We start from the raw sequence: 22952 nt of genomic DNA, 5'->3' as shown, positions 1-22952 counted from the left end.
TTGAAATCAACATTTTTTGGGATTATTTTGTAATCTTTCGAAATTGCACAAGATATGTGAGGGATCAGATATGTTTAGAATTTCCTTATACAGCTACCCCCTGATCCAAGACGTACTTTATCTACGCGATTCCCTTATATACCGGTCTCGGAGTTGTGTTTGATCCTTCGACCTTGACGCTTGCTCCTGCGGGGGCCGGCGATGAGGGCAGGATCAAACATGTCGCGCGTCGGTCGAGTGAAAGTGAAAAAGTGGCGTGATCATTTAGTTGTGTTTGATCCTTCGACCTTGACGCTTGCTCCTGCGGGGGCCGGCGATGAGGGCAGGATCAAACATGTCGCGCATCGGTCGAGTAAAGTGAAAAAGTGCCGCGTTCGATAAGTTCTTTTTGATCTTTCGACGTTGACGCTTGCTCCTTGGCAGTGCGTCAAGAAAGCCCGAGCAGTCGTCAGTTGTTTTCCCTCTCGCGCGCCTATTTTCTCTGTGTGTTTTTATATAGCCGAGCAAACGAGTGAAGCTGAAAGTGGATTGTTGCTGCTCAAGGATGACGGATCAATTGGTGAGCTCGTTTCATGCTACTATATCTAATCTATAAAATATGTATGATTGCACCTTTAATTTTCAACAAACTATGAAAGGTTCGTCACTGTGAGTGTCGACATAAACTCTGATTCAAAAATTATTTACGGCCAATTTTTTTTTTTCTCAAAACATCTTTTTCCTTTTACTTTTATTTTTGTAATTAGAAAAAAACTTTGAATGGTTCGACACTACGAGTGTAGACTTGCGAAAGGTTCACTTTATTCAACAAACTTTGATAAGTTCGTCACCTCAAGTGTCGGCATAATTTTTCCCTACATAGATATTGTTCACACCAAATGAAAATATTATATTTACATATAAGCATATTTATAGCTCACAAATAATTATTTATCATGGTCTAATCACTTATCAAAGTGAATCGTGTGACCCAACGATCCTTCCCATTAACAAACATCCCTCCTAGTAACCTTTGTGGAGATGCAGAGGCAAACACGGTCTCCAAATAGCAAAGGTTACACACTAACATTCCTTCCCCCAATCCCACCTGACTGCAAGGACGTGGCCGGCGCCGTTATTGACCATGTATAAAAAGAGGCACTGAATTATGCACACTGAAGAAGATTATGGCCAATCCCAGCCGATCTTCTAGTTGATTCTTTGTGCATTTTCACTGACCTCGGTCAATCACGGAATAGCAACCATTGATATGTGTAGTCAGTCTAAGCTAAGCTAAGCTAAGCTAAGCTAAGCTAAGCGATTCCCTTATATACCGGTCTCGATGGTTTCCAGGACAAAAACTGCGTTCATGAAGTAAGAGAAGACAGTTTGCAACAAGGCAAACCTTATCTCTAGCTGTGAATTACAAAATTTACAGGTAAGTCGCATAAATAAGCTTGCAATTGCTAAAACCAGTCATTGGATTGGAGCAAACATATCAAAGAAATATAGAAGAACTGGGGGTAATATGCCCATAGGGGGCAAAACGCGCCACCCTCGATTTGGACGAACGATGTGTTTTAAATACTTTGTTTCACCCTAGGTTATAGAAAATGGATAGAAGCATTTTTTTCTCTTAATATATTTGCATGTATTTTTCTCAAGAAAATCGTAAAAAATGTATAAAAACTTTTTTCGCTGTTTTCGTTGGAATTTTGTGCGATTTTCAAGGCCATATTTTAGGTCGATAAATAACCAAATTTCTGAAACTATCGCCGAAAGTCAACTTGTGCACTGTCATAATTTGTATCACATGCAAAAAAAATGTTGAATTTGTCCTTAAAAAGCTTATTGAATGACCAAAACTTTAATCAACTCATGGGGCAAAACGCCCACCCCCATTCAATAACACCGAAACAGCCGTTTAAATTCAAATTCTACCAAACGTAATGCCATATTGAAGTTACGAGCATGTTGAAACCTTACAAATGTACATCTTTCGCATCAGCATGTACACTATTATTGAACAATAACATCTGAACAAACGCCCGGATGTATGCAGCATATAAGCAAGCATGATTGTGTGGGTACGTTGACAGCACGAGTAACACCGAACTCAAGCGAGGCGTTTTACCCCGCTAAACAATACATATGTAGTTAGGCAAGCATTTTTTTAAAATGTGTTTTTATTTTTTTCAATATTTTTTTCTCCAACTTCAGGAAATTTCACGACATTCCCCCATACAACACTTTTTTGTAGGTCTTGCCGTTTTCGAGTTATACGGGTTTATAAAAAAAGTAAAAAAAACTTTGACCCTTTCCAAATGTTAGATCTAGTATTTTGAAAAAAAAAACAAAGTACGCAAAGTATCTTAGTTTCACATACTTTTGACATCCAGAAAGTTTCATTGAATTCTGAAGGGGTGCTGCCAATCGCGTGTCGAGTTGGCGTGAAATCCGTCAATACTGTACGCACTATATACGGTTCGTGTAAACCACAGTTTGAAAGCGGTATATCTCAAAACCCAGATAATTTAGAAACTTGGGATCTATAGTGAAGTTGTTCTGGAGGCGCTATCTGATGGTACCTCATTTAATTCGGAATTTGACCACTAGGTGGCCCTAGTGAGCATGAAAGTTTTACTTTTGTTTTGCAGATTTTTCAGGATCCTGACCATTTAGAAGGATGGCGTCTTCGGCAAAGTTGTTTAGTAATTTAAGGACTATCATTGTTAGAGCTAGTTGATTCAAAATTTTGCCACTGCCGTTAGCGAACATGAAACTTTTGTTTGCAGATATCTCAGGAGCCTAACCGCTTAGAAAGATAGCGTCTTCGGCAAAGAAGTTCAGTAGCTCAAGTGCTATCAATATTTGAGCCAAGAAATATGATATTTTGCCACCAGGTGGTGCTAGTAAGCATGTGGATTGTGGATACTGCAGGATCTTGACTTTTTAGATAGGCACCTTCGGCAAAGTTGTTCAGAAGTTCAGGAACTATCATTATTTTACCAAATCTCGATCTATGTTTAATCCTCAAAGAAAGCATTTGAGCTACTGAACAACTGTGCCGAAGACACCATCTTTCTAGGTGATCAGGCTCCTGAGATATTTGCGAAACAAATGTTTTACGCTCACTAGCGCCGCATGGTGGCACAATTTTGAATCAACTAGCTCGAACAATGATAGTCCTTGAATTACTTAACAACTTTGACGAAGACACCATCTTTCTAAGTGGTCAGGATCCTGAGATCTGCAAAACAAAAGTTTCATGCTCACTAGCGCCGCCTAGTGGCAAAATCCCGAATTTCTTGGCTAAAATAATTATAGGCTTTGAGCTACTGAACAATTTTGCCGAAAACGTCATCTTTCTAAGTGGTCAGACTCCTGGGATAGTCGTAAAACCAAGGGTGTTGTACAAAGTACAACGCTCAACTACTCGCGTTACAAAAATTCGCGCGACGACCGAAAGGTTAATGGAAACATTAGTGATTATTTTGTACCACTTCTCTCTAAAAAAAAATTTGAACTTCTGCGAAATTTCTTCTTTTATATAGGAAAACAACTCCAGTACATTTCAGCTCGATCGGAGAACATCTTGGAAAGGGGGTTGCGCTTCTCGCGAACTGGTTTTTTTTTTGATAAACTAATAGTTAAGACATCATAAACAACTAGGTGTTGAACAGGATGAATGATCAGTAATATCTGGAAACAGGTAAATCATAGTCCACCAAGTGTGGAAATAAATATAACACTTTGTTTTAATCGCCACTTGTTTAGCTTTGTTTCTTGAAATTTTTGTCTGCATGAGCTTTTGTTCTTCCAAAATTTTTGTCCCTTCGATCTTTTGTCATAAATTCCATTTAAATAGCTCAGATACATATATGTGCATAATTATTAATTTCAATTTGATTTCGGAATTTGTATCAAGGTGTTCGGAATATGAGACAGAATGAACACAGTGTTCGGCATTTGAACCAAAAGCATCATTTTGATAAAAACAAAACTAAAACTTATTAAATCTACATTATTATCCATACACCCAAAAACTAACAGTTAAGTATTGCAAAAAAATGAAATTTTTACAAATATCTGCTAATTTATGCCAATCAGATGCATTAGAAGTCGCTGTAGGCCTTAAATGTTCGGAGTAGTTAGAGTTCGCGGCTAAACAGCAAAGCCATGCTGAAAGATCTTTTCGTAAAATAACAATAAGCTAAGGAACAGGTTCTGTCCCAGTGAGGACGTAATGCCAAGAAGAAGAATAAGATTTCACTACGCGTAATTTATTTTTTCAGACAGATTCAAGGAGGTCGGTTGTCGTTCCCAGATAAAAGTTTGATTGTCATCAACGCACTGTTGTTCTTTGTACAATACAGATAAAAACACACGTACACAGTATCAACGCGAAGCTTGTGACGGTGGTCAATCGCGCGACAACCGGATGGTTGAATTGCATAGCGATGACTGACTCCGCTGTAATATCGCTCGATAATACAGAATACTTATACAGAAACCTCGGAATGAAAATCTACAGTCCTTAATCAAATAAACTTAAAGCTATCAAAATAAACTTACAAGAAGAAGGATGGGAGTGGACAAAATAATTTTGCAAGAATAAGGATTAACGGACAAATGTGATATGGTTGAAAGGTGAAAGTAGTACTTCGATGAACACCTAAATAGAGCTGCCGAATAGGCAGCATCTGGGAAACAGAACAGTTCTGTTACAAAGAGTTACATAAAAGTTACAAAGTGAATTATAAGAATTTCAGAACGATGATTGTTTTCAAATAGTTTATTTAACAGATGCTGCATCCTTGGAATATTTGTGCATTGATTTCTTGGAGATATCAATAGAAAATCTTTCCATGCTTCTGCAAAATAAATTCTGTGTTTGGGTTTGACTTGATGGATTTTAGCACAACATTATTGGCATAGGCATAGAAAAGTCGGTAAAATATGTTGATGGACATTCGGTGAAATTTAAAAAGAAATCGGAACAGGACATGATGTTAGCATGAAAATAGCATGTAATGCACATGTGTCGATTTTGAATTGTGAATCTTATGTGACTACATTTGTAATTACAATATTGGTCTGACGGCTGCTACAGATTGATTCAACTTATTTTTCCGTGCATGCGAGCCAAAACGAAATGTAAGTAACAAGTGCTGGTTTGGTAGAATTCATAAGCGACTTGTTACCTCATTTATTTCGCGATGGCCTACGATGGCTCTAGGCTACAGGACAGCGCTCAAAGTTTGTCATCTCATACAAATATTTAAATTGGTTTTCAGTGCCTTTCTGTTTTCTATGTTCATATAGCATTACTGAACAGATTATTCATTTTTTTCTATTCATATAAAACATGTTATGCCTTTATTTTTAAATATGGGACTACACTAACTTCATATTTTTCTATAACATTTTCATACGAAGTGTGTGAATTTTTATATTTCAAAACATGAATGTTACGAATAGAAATGGTGTTGGTCATATTTTTCTATAACATTTTCATACGAAGTGTGTGAATTTTTATATTTCAAAACATGAATGTTACGAAGAGAAATGGTGTTGTTTAAAAAGTTCACCTAGGGGGGTCTGTAGCCTTGAGGTTACGCTTTCGCTTCATAAGCGGAAGGTCATGGGTTCGATTCCCAGCCCCTCCACAAAAAACCCGTCCAGCCACTAGAAGACGCCTCACGGAGGACCGTGCTTTGGGGAGCACGTCCATCCTCCGTCAGTATCAGATGGTGACTGAGACAAACTGACCCTCTTCGCAGCCAGCTAGCCTCACTAACAGCAGAGCTCTCTCCTACCTGCTCGGTATGAGTGTAAAAGAGTAGGAGAGAGTAAAACTAGATGTAAATATAGATAAGTTGAAAATAGATCTGTATCGGTAAAGAAGCTACAAGATCCACTGAGTCCGGCACAGCAGTGGCCACGAGCACGGAGTGCCCTAAAAAAAATCACCAGGGACTGTTATGTTTTTATGAACAGTGCAGCTGATGGATAGAATATACAGTAGTATGTTTCGGATAAGAAGTTTTTCAAACATACAAGCAGATATGTATGAATATTGAAACCGCTGAAACAGCTGATTGATGGAACATCCGATGCTTCAAAATTTTGGGTCGGCTCAGTATTTAACCATATTTACCCTCAGAGAGCACGTGAAATCCCCGAGAAGCAATTCGTCAGTTTTTGCTTACGGTCAACTGCTTATTATAATTGAAATGCTTCTTAGTGTAACTTAATACGCTGAAAGATCATCCTTTTCGTTGAAAAACTATAAATGTGTTCAAGGAATAGCACAGGTGAAGAGTGATTGAATGCTAATGTATGTGCATCTAAACTTGCGAACAAACTACGAAGGGTATAGATTAAATCAATGTTAGAAAATTTTAATCGCGTTTGGCCACTCGGATTTGAACAGTAATAATAAGGTAAAACCTTAAATGCAATATTTGTAAGGAATGAAATAGTCTTTGAAACCCGAAGGCTTTTTTATCCCCGTAAGCGATTTCAGATGAGTTTTGGAAAATTTCACTGGCTACAAGAGTTTGACAAACAGTTTATAAATTTATATGAGAAATGTGTGCCTAGGGTAGACGAGAAAAGTTGAAGTTTGCTAATGTTGGTTTTTCAATGTTCACGTAGAAATATTTTGAAATTTTTCTGTTCAAATGTTTTACCCCTATTTTACTATCCAGCTTTTTACGCTAGCTTGCTATAAATTTTGAATCACCCTCTTCTGACATATCTTGTCTACACTATAATTTTTTGTATAGTTTAATCGAAGCAAGCTTTGTGATTCAGTTTATTGTTGACAACTTGTTCAATGTCAGATTTTTCTACGTTTGTCTTCCAGGTGATTGTAATTAGAAACTATTTTTTATAATGTTTTGTCTTTCTTTTCAGGTTTATAAACTAGGAGTTGAATATAGCTAAACAAGGCGAATAAAATCAACGGACTGACTTTATTGTGCATCTTTTTTAATTATTATGTTGTAACTGTATTAGTGGGAGCCAGGCCAATAATCACTGCTCAACAAAACAATACGGAGATAGAGAAAACATTTTTTGAAGCATTCGTTGTACTTATTGATATAGCAAAATAAATTGAGACATCTTCAATGGACCGATGTACGAGTTCACTAATTTGACGTTTGAGCGGTGCCGAATTCACTGATTTCCATGGTTACATAAATAACACGGCACCGCTCAAACGTCAAATAATGAACCCGTGCATAGGTCCATTATATGATTATATGATATTGCAATGGACGATTAAATGTATACGTCTAGAGATTTCATTCTGGGAAAACATTGGTCAAAAGCTAACTAACCCGCGAGTCGTGTCTGGGTTGTGGGACGACTCGAATAGGCTTCTATTTGAATTATATTAGGCGCCTTACGTCATTTGAGGTGTTAGCCACTCCCAGAATTACCCTAGATGTTGGATTTTTTTTTGAACCTGTGTTACTCTGACACAAACCCTAGGTTCAACCTAAATTCCTTCACTTTCGGTTATTTCTGGAGTATTCAAATCAGGTCAAACTGTAGATATAATTTAACTATATTTGCTCTAAATATCGTAGCTCGGCATCGTAATGATTGCATTACGGACAAAGACAATCCTCATATGCCGGTGAAGCTCATATTAAAATGCCGACCACATACTTTCCCGACACTTTGCGACTATTTTCACGCAGTGGGAGGCTATATTATGAAAGATGATATTTATTGGAAGAACTGCGGAGGACTACAATGATATCTATTCCAATGATGCAGCATATGATCCAAATTTCCCTTTAATTGAGGACCTAAAATCGAAAAAGAAATGTATTAAAATGAAAAATAATAAATTTCTAATTAGCTTGATACTAAGAAATGCACAACAAGTGAAAATTCTTGACAGTTAAATCAACGAACGCAAATCCTTGCCTACTAAGATGTTACTATAAAATCGATAGGCAAGGAATGTCAAAATCCAATCACCCCTTGCTGTTTTATAGCTAGCGTAAAAAAGCTGGATAGCAAAAAAACATTACCTCAACTTGAAGGATAAAAATCCGCATCGAAATTTCACATCCAAATGAAGGTGGAAATATTTGAACTTTAATTTCGGTTTAGAACAGAATCGATAAACATTTGAAGTATTTGTCCTGAGCTTTACACAACCTTTCTCTGAGAGAACGAAGCGCCGTATTTTTTCCACGCTCTATTCGATTCTTATGCGAGAAAAACATTACGGTATTTCCTCAAGTGCAACGCGTGGTTCCTTCAGAAGAAAAGCACGTGACATTTTGGAAAGCCCCGACCAACTGTTCTACCTCTTTCAATGAATAGTGATGATCTCAAGTATGGTTTAATAAAGTTCATCAGTAGAGTCTTCTACAATATTGAGTATAATTTATTTTATGTCATTACCATCTACCTTTTATGAACCACAAATCTGTTAAACCCCGTAATTCAGTTTTCCTATCGAATCTACTCCTATCTTAACAGACACAGGAGCACCACTTAAATATGCTGCCTAGGGATTAGCAATTTTGACAATTCTTTTTTAAACCCCCCTAGAGACAAATCCTGGTTGCGCCAATAAAGAGCAATGTAATATATTTAACAAAGATCTTATCATAACTAAACTAATTTGAACAGTTTATCAATATATTTATTACTTTCCATAAAAATACTATCTTCCCTGTATTAGACTAGAAGTGACTTGACCACTCTTTGCGATGTATTTCAGGCTAGTATGGACGTCAAAAAGCTAATCTATGACCACCAAGTGATTTTTTTACGTATTCTTAAAGCTTGTCGCAGATTTTAATAATTTGGTTACAGTTTGCTGTAAAAATAGTGGCCCAAGGTCATCCTTATGGCCCAATTTCATCCCGCATGACGGTATTATAAAGACGTACTTAGCAGCAGTAACAGATTGTAAATCTGATGATAAACGTGAACTGGTTGAAATCCCCATAATGAATTAAAATTAAAATCATAATACCTTTAAAAGAAGGTCTTCCACTTCAATCAAAGACAAAATAAAGCCTCCATGTCCCTTGCAGTTGACCAAAATTGTATGGCCCATAAAGTAATAAAGCAAAATCTAGAATGCCGTGAAAAGTGTACTACGATCTGTCAAACTTGGGTACCAAGGGACAAAATGCAGTAGAACCTACTAGTAGTACCCACTCTGAACCCGATTGGAACGGACATTCAGGTGCACCCTACGTGATATGACATCTGATATTTCAAACATTTATCTCTTACCTATATTGCGAACACAACAACCTTTTTTCTCGTCAAATTCTTTGGCATTCAAGCTTTTAATTTTGAGCAGCTGTACGGATTTCGAATCACAAGTGTACGGATTTCAATTGAAGGCAAGTAATTTCCAAACCAATTATTTAAGGTTTCTACTCAATTTTAGGCTTATTTCGTGATTAATTATAACTGAAAAGATGTGGAAGTTATAGAAAAATAGGTGATTGCTTGCCTATTTTATATCCATATGTTTTTAATAGAGGATTTTATTTGGCTTAGTGCTTAGGTGTAAAGATTTCGGTTACACACGGTAATAGTGAGATGAATCAAAACCAATAACGACCGAAATGTAAATGGATATTGAAAAAAAAAAAAAAAGAAAAAAAAGAATGCAAGTGTGCAAGTGACAGTTGCTCTTCACACAGGAAACCGACTGCTGTGATCAATTCTATTGCCATACTTCAACGCAATGGATTCTACATCTCACAGATATGACGAATGTAAGCAACAGTAAGTAATATTGTCATTGCATTATTGAGTTTGAGCTTGATTGGCCGCCCGAGCTTGAGCTTGATTGGCCGCCCGTGGATGCTACTCCAGTATCGCCAGATCAGCTGCACTTACACAAGGAACCAACTGAATGACTGCTTGGGACTAACAGGCATTCTCAGTGTATAAGTGCTGGTGATCTTCTATTTTTAGCGACAATGGTGCCTGCCACGTTAGAACGCAGACCAATGTGGGGAAGGGGGAGGAATTGATGAGGCATTATACTGGCTCCCACGTAGACCATATTATACCACTGCATCTAAGCCAGTTCATGCGGGAGTGTATGGGATTGGGAGAAAGGCATGGCAGAGAGGTTTGCATTTGGTCGGTGTTCAGACAGACTGGACCAAGTGTTTTTTTTAATGTTTTCAGAAAAACGACGGCCATTTGTGGTTAGCAGAATGCCTATGTATCAGGCGTAAGGAAAGGCATGCGCGTGGAATAATAGAAGCGTTAGGGAAACGGTTTCTTGTCCGTCTCTGGTTCTAGCGTTTGCTATGAACGAATAGTTAGAGTGTGATAGATTTAGAATGGAAGATAGCTGCAAGTTAGAGATATACAACTACAAAGTACAAGTAAAGGGACGGGCCTGGGATTGAACCCATGACCTTCTGCTTATGAAGCAGAAGCGGTAGCCGTCAGACCACCAACCCCGTCTTACAATATTGTCATTGCAATATTTCCAATAAACTATCAAAATTTTATTGCACAATGCGAAAGCTGTTGAAGGAGAGAATAGTTTTTCCTCGGTTTGTATCAGTATCATTCACTAAAAATGTGGCATATTTTGTCTGTGGCCGCATACACATGTAACGAAATGTATGTAATAACTCAAAAAGTAGCATTTTATGTGAGGAAACTATACATCATATACATAGCTCGAGTGTAGTGAAAACTCCATTAATAAAAGACTTGTTACACGATGGCTGCCTAGTCGCCTGGAACGGGACAACTTATACTAGTTTATTTTTTGAATCAATACTTGTATTTATGGTAGCTACTTTCCGCAGTCCCATTGTAGAATTATGATGTTGGTTGTAATAACAGTATAGTTCCATCCATGAACCCCAAGAGGTCATAACTACGGTGTGATTCGATAATAAAAATTTATGAACGCCAATTTCCTCGCCAGAACCACAACACAAAGAAGGTATTTTTTCTTTATGCAACTAACCAACTCCAACTCCAAAGAGTTGTTGGGGGAAAGTCGTGGAATATGGATGGGACTTGTTTCGTTACCCCGAAGACACTGAGAGGCGGTGCCTTTGCCATATTCTACCTGGCGCACCAAGTTTCCCGTGATTTATATTTTATGACGTGTTGAGTTTACGTTTCGTATTTGAGGGTATGTATAGAAGATACCTCCCCTAATATAGTGCGGAAAATATGGAAGAGTCCCGCGCGTATCGTCAAGCCGATTAATGCGCTAATTTGGCCTTAGGGGATCTAGGCTTCTAAGGCGGTCGAAGGATAAAACTTTCACCATTCCTAGCTTGTTTTCGGGTGGTACCAAGAGGGAAGAAGTGACAATGGCTCTGAGGAATTTCTATGCTAATTTGGGAAGCGATTACCTGCCTGTACTATAGCATGATTATGTTAGGCAGAAGCTCTTCCGAAGAATTCTTAGCGTAAGCTTGATTCGGCAAATTAAGTGCGTGAGGCGTTAATATGCAAATTCGTGAAAGGTGCGAGAGCGACAGAACTATAAACTGTAAAGCTTAGAATTGTTTGCGTCGTTAGATATAAGTAGATATATAAGTAGATATCTAAATTGAAGTCACTCTGCCGGTCATAAACCCACCAGTGCATTAAATTGATTCTATTAAAATTCTTTTAAGGGATGTCCCAAATATTATACAAGAATTCAATTTAATGAATTGGGAAGAATCCATCAATAATTTCTTCAGTTATCAGTTGAAATTTATGCTCTTGGAAGTTTTTAAAAATTACCTAGAGTAATAAAACAGTACTTCTCAGGACTATTTTTTACTTTTGATACCTTTACGAACCTTGTTAGGACCCGTGCCTTAGATTTTTTTTTTTTTGACCCGTTAGCGAAAGCTAGCGGTGGTAATCCTTCTTGGACACCGTCTTGGGAAAAAACCTTTTAGGAGCTCTCGTCTTCTTTTGTTTATTCACTAAACATGGTATCAACAACAAACAAAAGGAAGGGTGAATCTCTGAATTCACTACTTCCTTCCAAAAAAAAGTGGGGTTTAAAAATGTCACTTAACGTGGCGAGAGTGGAAGAAAAGACTTTTCTCCGGAATGCGAACTTTCTTCCAAGGGTGGAATGAATAATGTTGATAATTGCATCAAAATAAGCAATCAGTTCGATGCTCTAGACACATTTTCCGAACACCAAATCGAAGCAGTCTCTAGCCCAGGCTATTTTATTCAAGTGAGGAAGCCAAGAGTGCCACATATCGCGGTCAGTTGTTCCGAATTTGGGGGATTTGGGCAGGAGATCTTGAACTCCATTAGGGTGATCAAGGTTTCCTCAAATCGCAAAGAAAGGAAACTGTCGCGTTTTGCCGGAAACTCTCAAAGATCGCACACTTCTTCTCAAACATCTTGAAGAGAAGAAGCACATTTTTTTTACTTATGACGACAAAACTGAACGTTTGTTCAAAGTCGTCTGAAGAGATCAAAAATGGAATAAATGATTTACTTGGATTTTCCCCAGTCCAAGTAATCATTATGAAAAAGAGAACCCAATCTGGCATTATTCGGAAAGGGCTTTCTCAAGAATATTATTTAGTTCACTTTAACAAAAAAGAACTAAAATAATATTAAAGCTTTAGAAAAAGCTAGACTTATGTTCGATGTCCGTGTGACATGGGAACATTTCCAGAAACCTGGAGGAAATTACCAGAACCCCACTCAGTGCCGTCAGTGCCAATAGTGGGGTCATTGTACAAACAATAATCGCATTGCGGGGGAAATCATAAGTCAAATTTCTGGGCTTGCTCTTTGCGTAGGCGAGTCGAAGAAGGATCGAAGTGAGCCGTGCTAAAAATCGGACGTGAAAAGTTTTCGCTGCCGTCAAAAATGTCTTTTTCTGCCTATTCATTGTATTTAATTGTTGTAGTTTTATTATCAAAAGCTTTAGTGAAAAGAAGTGTCATATAAAACAATAAATAGTGATTTGAATTGTGTTTCGGGTGCCGTGATCCAGTCCAGCTTGATTTTGGATGCCGTGGTGCTCAGGCCACATTTTTCCATTCGGAGGTTTTAGATGGCACATGTTTTAATGAAACAATCCGGTGAGTTTGTTCCACTATTTTATGAATCGCGTTTTGATAGGTATCAGATCGATAATTACCTTTTGACGGGTTTGGAGTTCTGTCTGATCTTTCGACCTTGACGCTTGCTCCTACGGGGGCCAGCGACGAGGACAGGATCAAATGTCGGTCTAGTAAGTGAAAAAGTGGCGTGATCGGTTAGTTCTTTTTGATCCTTTGACCCTGACGCTTGCTGCTGGGCAGTGCGTCAAGAAAGCCAAGTTTTTTTTCCTTTTCGGGTCGCGCGCTTTTTTTTCTGAGTGCTTTCAAATAGCCGAGCAAACGAGTGAGGCTGAGAGTGGATTGTGGCTGCACAGTGAAGGATAAAGGATCATGTGGTGAGCTCGTTTCATGCTACTATTTCTAATCTATAAAATATGTATGATTGCACATTTAATCGTTACAATTTTGGGACGTAAATATGAATTTTCAACAAACTATGAATTGTTCGTCACTGTGAGTGTCGACACAAGCTCTGATTCATGGATTATTTATGTTTCACATTTTTTTTTATTTTCAGAACCCCCCTTTTTATCTTTATTTTTGTAATTCAAAAAAAAAACTTTGAATGGTTCGACACTGTAAGTGTCGGCATAAGAATAAGAGTGTTCTATGATGTTCCAACCAATCAAGTTTTTTGTTTCTTTTCAAATAAGTAAAATATAATAACACATGCTTTCGTCCTGACAGCTGTAGGAATGTTACATTTAGGTATTTGTTCAACAAACTTTGAATGGTTCGTCACCTCAAGTGTCGGCATAATTTTCCACTACATAGAAATTGTTCATATCAAATGAAAATATTATATTTACAAATAAGTATGTATATATCTCACAAATCATTATTTATCATGGTCTAATCGCTTATCAAAGTGAATCCTGTGACCCAACGATCCTTTCCATTAACAAATATCCCTCCCAGTAACCTTTGTGGAGATGCAGAGGCAAACACGGTCTCCAAATAGCAAAGGTTACACACTAACATTCCTTCCCCCAATCCCACCTGACTGCAAGGACGTGGCCGGCGCCGTTATTGACCCTGTATAAATAGAGGCACTGAATTATTCACATTGAAGAAGATTATGGCCAATCCCAGCCAAACTTCTAGTTGATTCTTTGTGCTTTTTCACTGACTTCGGTCAATCACGGAATAGCAACCAAAAAAAAAACACTTACCACACCATTTTTTACACATTTTCAAAGAACATTTAAACCCAATAGGATGCTAAAGTCAATAATCAGCGGAAAATCATTCATGTTTGCCTATCGGAGCCTATCAGGTTTTTGTAGGCATATATTTTGATTTATGTAGGGAAGATGAACCAGTATTAGCCACCCCGAATTATATACCGTTGTACGAAACATATAGGCAAAAACCGTAGCGTGTTAGTCAAATCGTTTTACAATTCATACTCCACTAATACGGAAAGATTCTTAGAAATCTCAACCTTTTCTCAGTAAATAAAATAAAAAAAATCCGCAAAATATTTGCTTCTTTGCACCATAGTGTTCCTGAATTCACCACCATCAATAAGAAATCTATGTAAATGGCGAACTCAACAAACAATCTGACCAGTGCTTATATTTATTAATTTTTAAAACCAAAAAAAAATCTGACCAGTGCTTATATTTTTCAGTTTTCCTTCTAAACATGAATTGGAAGCTTTCGTTCACTGTATCAACAGTGATCAAGGGTCTTTTGATTTATTTTTAGAACATATTTTTCCTTAGGGTAGCGAATACTGGTACACATACCCTACCTACTTGACTGCAAGGCTTACTGTGCCGGCGAATCAACAAAGTTTACATAACGTCAAACACCTTATACGAGCGAAGGAGATCTTTTTAGACGAGACTAACGTCAATATTCTGTACAGTAAATTCCAATTGGGTAAACAATGTTTTATTCGCCTACTGTGCTACATATTTTCTCGTACTCTAGCCGAAATCTGCTTGTTGTTCTAGGATAGCTATCTGTTCTGTGATTATACATTAGGGGTATTCACTCAACGGTTTAAATCCGTGCGTATATCATCGTAAATTGATTATTTGAATTATTTCATATATTCGTGTAAACCACTCAAGAAACATTTCAGTTTATTGAGCTCAACAGTTTATAGATCAAAGAATGCTTTGTTGGTCGTCATAATAAAAACTCTGTTCACAGTTGTGTTATTGAAAATGCTCAAAATAAGCGAAAAAAAGAAAGTATTAAAGAAGCTCAAGGAGACCGCAATTGAAAATTTAATTAAGTTAGAGTTGGAAAGCCTGGATTCTGGTAGTACTGGTAGTACCACACTACACATGGATGTATATAACTGCCTTAAGTTAATTAACAATTATCCAACTTTTCAGACAACCACAATGCACGAGATGTTATTGTCGATGAGCTAGTTTATTTCTGAGAGAGAGGAGACAGCTGGCTTCGATTGCGAACTCCCAAAAGTCAAGGGAACCTGTCATCAACTGTCACTGGAAAACCGCACATTCAAAGGGCAGAGCGTCAAAAACCGTCAAAATTTGGCCATACTTAAGTTGGATGTGATTGAAAATTCGGGTTGTTTACCTGTGCTCTCGCATATGAAATCGTTAAATATTTGAATTTTGTCGGTTAAACTCAAATTGCATTTGATTTTTTTTTAATTTTATGATTTTTTTGATAACAAATGGGATGTAAAAATGGTTTGGCCCAGTTTGTGCTCTCCGAATCATTGTGCACAACCCAAACATGAGAAGAATAAATCAAAGAAGCCAAGAAAACAAGCCAGTTGTCAGTGAGCTGTCTCCTCTCTCTCAGGTTTATTTCACTGCAATTGTTGAACATTTCCGATACGCCGTTCCGTTTGTTCTTAACTCAGTCCCAAAATCACAACATTTCTTGCTGCATGTTCTACCAAAACTAGATGAACATAGGTTCAGAAATCTTGTGTGCGTCAGCTGGAATAATTTTAATGTTATCTTGAATTTGATAAGAAATGATGCGGTTTTCAACGGTCCACGATCGTCTAAACAGTTTCCTGTTGCAATGCAAGTTATGATTGTTTTGTACAGATTTGGTTCATCAGGTGAAGGGGCATCGATTACAAAAATTGTCTGTTTTTTTGGTGTTGGAGATGGAGGAACCATTCAGGTACTGACGGAAAGAGTTTTTGAAGCAATTTTGAATTTAATGAAGAGGTTTATGTATAGGCCAGATCCTGAAGAACCTGAACGAATAGTTTCAAAGACATTCTATGAGTTATCCCACTGCATAGGGTATGTAGACGGTACCGAGATAAAACTGTCCGAAAAGCCCCAGCAGGATGCTGATGCTTATTTCTCTCGTAAGCACGATTATTCGTTGAAGGTGCAAGCCGTGTGCGACCATGAGAAAAAAAAAATCGTCACATGGTTGTAGGATATCCCGGCAGCGTACATGACAGCCGAATTTACAATAATTGTGATTGAGCAAGAAGTACTTCGCAATATTTCAGTGACCATCAATGGATAGTTAGCGACAGCACATACAAATTGTCAGCAACAGTAATTACCCCATTTCGAGACAATTCTACAGATGGAACTTTAAAAGAGAGGAACAAATTCAACAAAACTTTGGGAAAATACCGTGTTAGAATAGAGCATAGCTTTGGACTTCAAAAAGAAAGGTTCAATAGTTTGAAGGATCTCAAGATTGAGGTAAAAGATGATGATTCCGTTAGGTTTGCATGCCGCTGGATTTATGTTTGTTCAATTTTGCATAACATCATAATTGATCAGAGAGATGAAAGGGACATTTTTGAACCAAATATTGTTTGTAATGAGAGTGATGAAGAAGAGTTTGTAAACGCAAATGATGATTATTTTAGTCCTGAAGGAGTAATGAAACGTCGAGCTTTATATGAAGTAATAAACGAAATAAATAACTAATTTTTGTTGTAGTCTAACGTGATTAAAAATATGATATGCTCACGGTTTCAATGATTGTTCATCCTAGGTCTTAAGTCAAATTCATATTTCATAACTCTCTCTTGAACATCCGCTTCAAGCTTCATTTTTGCGAGAGAAAGGCGCTCATCTCTTTCCAACTCGAGTCTTTTAATAGTCATTCGGTGCTCTAAATCAATCCTCGCTAGTTGAAGCTTTTCTCTTTCTAAGTCCATTTTACGATCATCTAGTTCCTGCTGTTTCTCCCACTTTCTTTCTTCGAATATTAGTCTTTTCTCATGCATGTCAACTAAAACTGAAATTGACCCGGAGTTTGACGATGGCTTGTTCTTTCCTTGTCCTTTTTTCAATTGATTTTTTAATGATGCGAAACTGTTTATACAACTGGTACTTCCTGTTGGTGTATCTGGTATTGCGTGGGATTCCCTGGGATCTTCGTCTACATGTCCTGTTTCTGGCTCTTGTTCTATAATTGATTCAACCTCCGCAACTGGTACTGCTTCTATGTCATCATCGTTTAAATTTTGTTGTTCACATGGAAGGTTTGATTCCATAGCTGCCTCAATATTCTCCACATCAGAGTCCACATCAATTGATTCTACATCAACGCCACAATAACGTAAGGATTCTCCAAAGTTGTTTTGTGTTGTCTCGATGATAATTGCCGGATTGACGTTTTTTCTTTGTCCAAAGATTTGATTGAGAATATCCCAAAAAGGACACACCTTATGTATGTAATCTGTAGAAATTTCTTCTTGCGTTAGTTTTAATTCGATAGTCAGTTATCTAAATAACCTGTAACACTCTCCTCGAATCCTTCTGACAAAAGTCCAGCACCGGCTTGATTTTTCCACGAAACCGCTGACATATAGCTAGATTTTAGATTCCTTATCTTATTTTTCAGAACACTCCAATTTAGTGCACTGGTCCCTGGTGTTTTCTCCATAACTTTTGAATAAAACTTTTGTGCTGTAGGTTTCTATATATGCGAAAATTATATGCGGAATATATATCAGTTTCATCAGTTTCTTCTTCAATAGTATGTACCTCAAAAAATTATGGATTGTGTTTAACCATGTCCAACACAGATTCGATCATATCTCGAGTTTCATCATTAGTCCAACGGTGTGTTGGATTAAACCCGTCGTCTTTTCTGTTTTTTCTTGATAGGCTGCTAGTTGTCGTAGGATTAGCGTAATTTATTAAACATAAGCTCATTGAAACTTACTTCAGTAATTTTTATTTCGATTCTGCTGCTGATCGATCAAGAAACAAACAATAAACTTCAAACATACCACGGTTTTTGAATCAGATTACTCACAAATTGCCAATCTGTCATTTCGTGGAACTTCTGAGGAATATTTCGTTTGAAATGTTTCATTGCTAAAGATACGCAAATTAACTATTTACGCAGCTTTTAGTGAATACCCCTAATAGGACATTCGACCACTCATCAACTTTTACGTGTAATAAATTTGATCCGTTCCAACAAATCTGAAGGCTATTCTACTGGTCTTGCTCTTCTAGACATAGAAAAAGCATCCGACAGTGTTTGGCATGAAGGCTTGATTGTAAAATTAAAAAACTTTAATTTTCCAACATACATTGTTAGAATAATTCAAAGTTATGTGTTAAGGCGTACACTTCAGGTTAATTATCAGAACTCCAGATCTGAAAAACTTCCTGTAAGAGCTGGTGTTCCTCAAGGCAGCATTTTTGGGACTAATATTATACAATATTTTCACATCTGACCTACCTGAGTTACCTCAGGGATGTTAAAAATCTTTGCGGATGCACAGGCCTCTCCACCAAAGGACGAAGCCTGCGTGTCATCTGTAATAACTTGTAAAAAAGTACGGATAGTTTTTCTTCATACTTGCAAAAATGGAAGATTTCTCATGTTTCCAAAACTCAACTAATAATATTCCCACATAAACCATTAGCGCTTTATTTGAAACTTTCGTGTAGACATGTTCTCACGATGAGAGGGATTCTAATAAATTTGTTAGATGAAATTTAGTATCTATAGCTCGTGCACATTGAAGGCATTCAAGCCAAATGTTACAAATATATAAAATGTCTGTATCCACTTATTAGCAGAAAATCGAAACTATGTCTTAAAACATGCTTTTGATCTTCAAATATGGACTAGCTGTTGTAATACAAGGAAGAAAGCTACCTCCCTAGTATATTACTAATCTGAGAGAGACTCGCGAAGAGGAAAAATATCAACGTCATGTGCAGCCCAGATTCCCCTCTCACGAAACGTCAAATGCAGCCCACCGTTTTTATGGCTGAAAAAGTGAAAAGTATTGTGTTCAAAGTAAACTGTTATTAAAAACCTCAGTCGACAGAGCAGTTTTTTCCAAAGTTGCTGATAAATCTAAGCAGAAGATTAATTATTTCTAATGTCTGCTACGTTTGCTGGCATGAAATTTTACTCAAACGGCTATTTATGATTCAATGTGATGCAAACTCAATTTTTTTTTTTTTTGCTGAGATGTTCATGTGAGGATTTGAACAGCATGCGCATAATTGGTATAAACACAAAGTGGAATAAGAAAAAAAACTCAGCAATCACAGAAAAAGAAGACCGTCTTCGCGAGTCTCGTCTCTGTTACTAATAAGTTTCATAGAATTTCCAATGTTGAAACATTGAAACAAATGTGAAATAAAATAATTACTAATTTTAGACAAAATCTTCTATAGCCACGATTAATGCGTTACATATGTATGTAGGTATAGTTGGGTTAAGTAAACCAAAAACATTTTTCTCTTTTTTTATGAAAAATAATGGAAAAATAATACTATGGATTTGTGTACCTATAGAGGATATACACAAGACTTAGAACAATAAAATAGTTTGTTATACCGACCTTAAGTTCAAAATGTTTCTAAATACTTTTTGATACAGACCTTGGTTACGTAGCACACGTTAAACCAGTTAGCGATTCAGATTAAATGCTCTGTGCTCTAAGCAAATGCCACGTGACACGTGACAGATTGCTCATGACCAGTATCTAGCGATGAGTCCGTGACCAGTTGCAGCTGTTGCAAGTGCATAATCTATCGGACGTACCACGATTTAATTAACCATTCAGGCGTGACTATCGCCGCCTGAACTGCATTGCGTGATGCTTCCCGTGACTCCAAGGTGTGCAGTTTGACGCAACCTGCATGATTAAACCACGCGTACAGGAGATGAGGAGGGAAACCCCATTTAATGGATCACTGGCCACAACTCGTTCGCACCCGGGAATGAAATTTCCCCAAGCAAGAGTCAAGGGCTGATGTGGCGGAAATTCTACGTGATTTGTTGCGGTACGATGCGATGCTTAACTTTTTCAGATTCTGCCGATGGAGACGCATGGTAGATGTTTATTTGCTTGCTTAATTCGATGCGTAATGAATGAGCCAACGAGCAAACCTCATAAAATGACAAATGTACAAATAACCAGCCGTTATTTACTTCGGCTTTTTACTTGCGCACTCACTCAATGGATATGGTTTACACATTTCCTTTACTCATATCATCTGATCCACATATGACAAACACCGCCCCATGTTTGCACTCCCAACCAAACGTGTCCTCACGGCTTTGACCAGAACTGTGTCATCGGATGGACTGTTATTGTATTGTGTCACGAGAACCGACCCAACCCCAGAGCAAAGCGAATGGCCTTTGAATGCAGCAGGACATAAAACAAATACTTTAAAGCCGATAAAATGGACGGCAGGAGAGTCGTAAATCTCTACCGCAGAGTTTGTCGAGGCTCGCTCCTCAGTACAGTGGCAGAGTGGCGGCGGGGTCAGTTGATCAGCCGGTCAGCGGTGATAATGCTTGTGCTCGGTTTGCCTTTGACAATTTACGGCGATTGGGGCCAAACGTGAGAAAATATGTGACCATCCTAATTGGCAAATGTCGGAAACGTGATATATGTTGATGATGCTGAGCACATGCGGTATAAAGCAAAGAGAACGAAATTGGATTCATTTGGACTGAACTATTTGAAGTGAGGCTACATAAAGGATACATTACATCAATTTGATTTTTGGAGTAACGAATAAATTCAAAAACTGAATATAATGTTAAATGTTATTGAAACGTTAACAAATTATTTCTTTTTCATTGCAAGCGGTTTTTTTTTATCTATTCAGAACATTACACTTTTTATTCCATTCTTCTTCTTCTTTCTGGCGTTACGTCCCGACTGGGACAAAGCCTACTCCTTAGATTAGTGTTCTTGTGAGCACTTCCACAGTTATTTGTTGAAAGGCTAGTCCGCTAAGACCACGCAGATCCTAGCGAGGCTAGCCCATCCACATCCGATTGCAAATCATAAAGAAATACAATACAGTAGATGTCTCCTTCAACTGGGCAGCTAACTGACTGATACCTCAATCAGCAGCTGCAACTCTCTTTATTCATTCCAGGTATATTTTTACAATTCAATATCCTACACAAATATCATACCTCTCTCAACAAATCTTCCACACTTTTACCTACGACGACGCATGCTTCTCAACCGACGATTCTTCTACCTGAGGTGCGACACTACCTCTATTCCAACATTATTAACTGAGAGCTTTCTTTGCCGATTGACCATTTTTGCATGTGTATATCGTGTGGCAGGTACGAAGATACTCTCTGCCCTGGGAATCGAGAAAATTTCCTTTACGAAAAGATCCTCGACCAGCGGGATTCGAACCCACGACCCTCAGCCAAGCATGGGAAACATTCACTCGAATATTGCATTTCTATCGCTCACATCCACAAGCGGCCAAGAGCGAGATTGCTGTTACTCCGACCAAGCTGAGTGTTTCAATTTCCAATGCGCTTTCTTCTTGTTCGCCGAGCGGCAAGTTAGACAAAAACGGCAACAGAATGATTCACTACCGACTCCTTGTAACGAAGGCATCCGATTGTTGTAGCGAATGATTCTTTACATACCGATTCCGCACGAGTGGCATTCGTATTTGAGAGCTGAAGAGCGTTCACTGAATGGTAATACACAAGGCGAAATGTTTCAGTGAACGCAAAATCTGTACATTTCGCAGGAAGCTTTCAGTGATCGAATGGCGAACACGTTCTTTCGTGTCTCCAATTTAAGAGAGAAGAGGTGCTCTCTCCGCTCAGTATATCTTTTCATTTTCGGTTTATCTCAATCGTTTACGATTCATCGGGATTGCGCTCACCCAAGTAGCGTTCGGCAGTCATTGAACATTCGGTGGCAGCAGATACTTTGCAGATATTTTATCGGTAGCGTTCGGGTGAGTGAGTGAATTTTCCCATGCTTGCCCTCAGCATGGTCATGCTGAATAGCTGCGCATTTACCGCTACGGCTATCTGGGCCCCTTTTATTCCATTATTAGTATAATATAACCATTACATTCATTCGAACCCCTTTCATCGTGACCACATGCCTACTTGATGGTTTCAAATGAAGTGCTTTTGGTTTATGTGAGAATATTATTAGTTGAGTTTTGGAAGCATTAGGAAAAATCACCCATTTTTGCTAGTATAAAGAAAAAAATATCCATACTTTTTGCAGTCTACAACAGATGACACGCAGGTTTCGTACTTTGGACGAAAAGGCCTGTGACATCCGCAAACAAAGATTTTTGACATCCCTGAGCTAACTCAGATAAGTCAGATGTGAAAATATTGTATAATATTGGTTCCAAAATGCTACGTTGAGAAACACTAGCTCTTACAGGATTGTTGGAACGGATCAAATTTGTTACACGTAAAAGTTGATGAGTGGTCGAATGTCCATGGCTGAATCCGAACTGTTCATTTGCAAAAATTGAATTTTCGTTGATGTGGACCATCATTCTGTTCAAAAAGTTTACTGATGGAGGAAAGCAAACTGATTGGATGATAGCTAGAAGCTTCTGCAGGATTTTTGTCTGGTTTTAAAATTGGAACAACCTTAGCATTTTT

At 37.9% G+C, this 22952-nt stretch overlaps 1 protein-coding gene across 2 annotated transcripts in view; it reads right to left on the bottom strand.

The window, feature by feature from the left end:
- The window catches only part of LOC5571682 (Kv channel-interacting protein 4), a 341315-nt gene that overhangs the window by 11219 nt on the left and 307144 nt on the right, over window positions 1–22952 (bottom strand). The window lies entirely within an intron of this gene.

The sequence above is a fragment of the Aedes aegypti genome, chromosome 2 (genome assembly GCF_002204515.2).
Source record: "Aedes aegypti strain LVP_AGWG chromosome 2, AaegL5.0 Primary Assembly, whole genome shotgun sequence".
NCBI lineage: Eukaryota > Metazoa > Arthropoda > Insecta > Diptera > Culicidae > Aedes > Aedes aegypti.
Note: the sequence above shows the minus strand (reverse complement) of the source record. Positions and strands in the feature narration are given on the sequence as shown.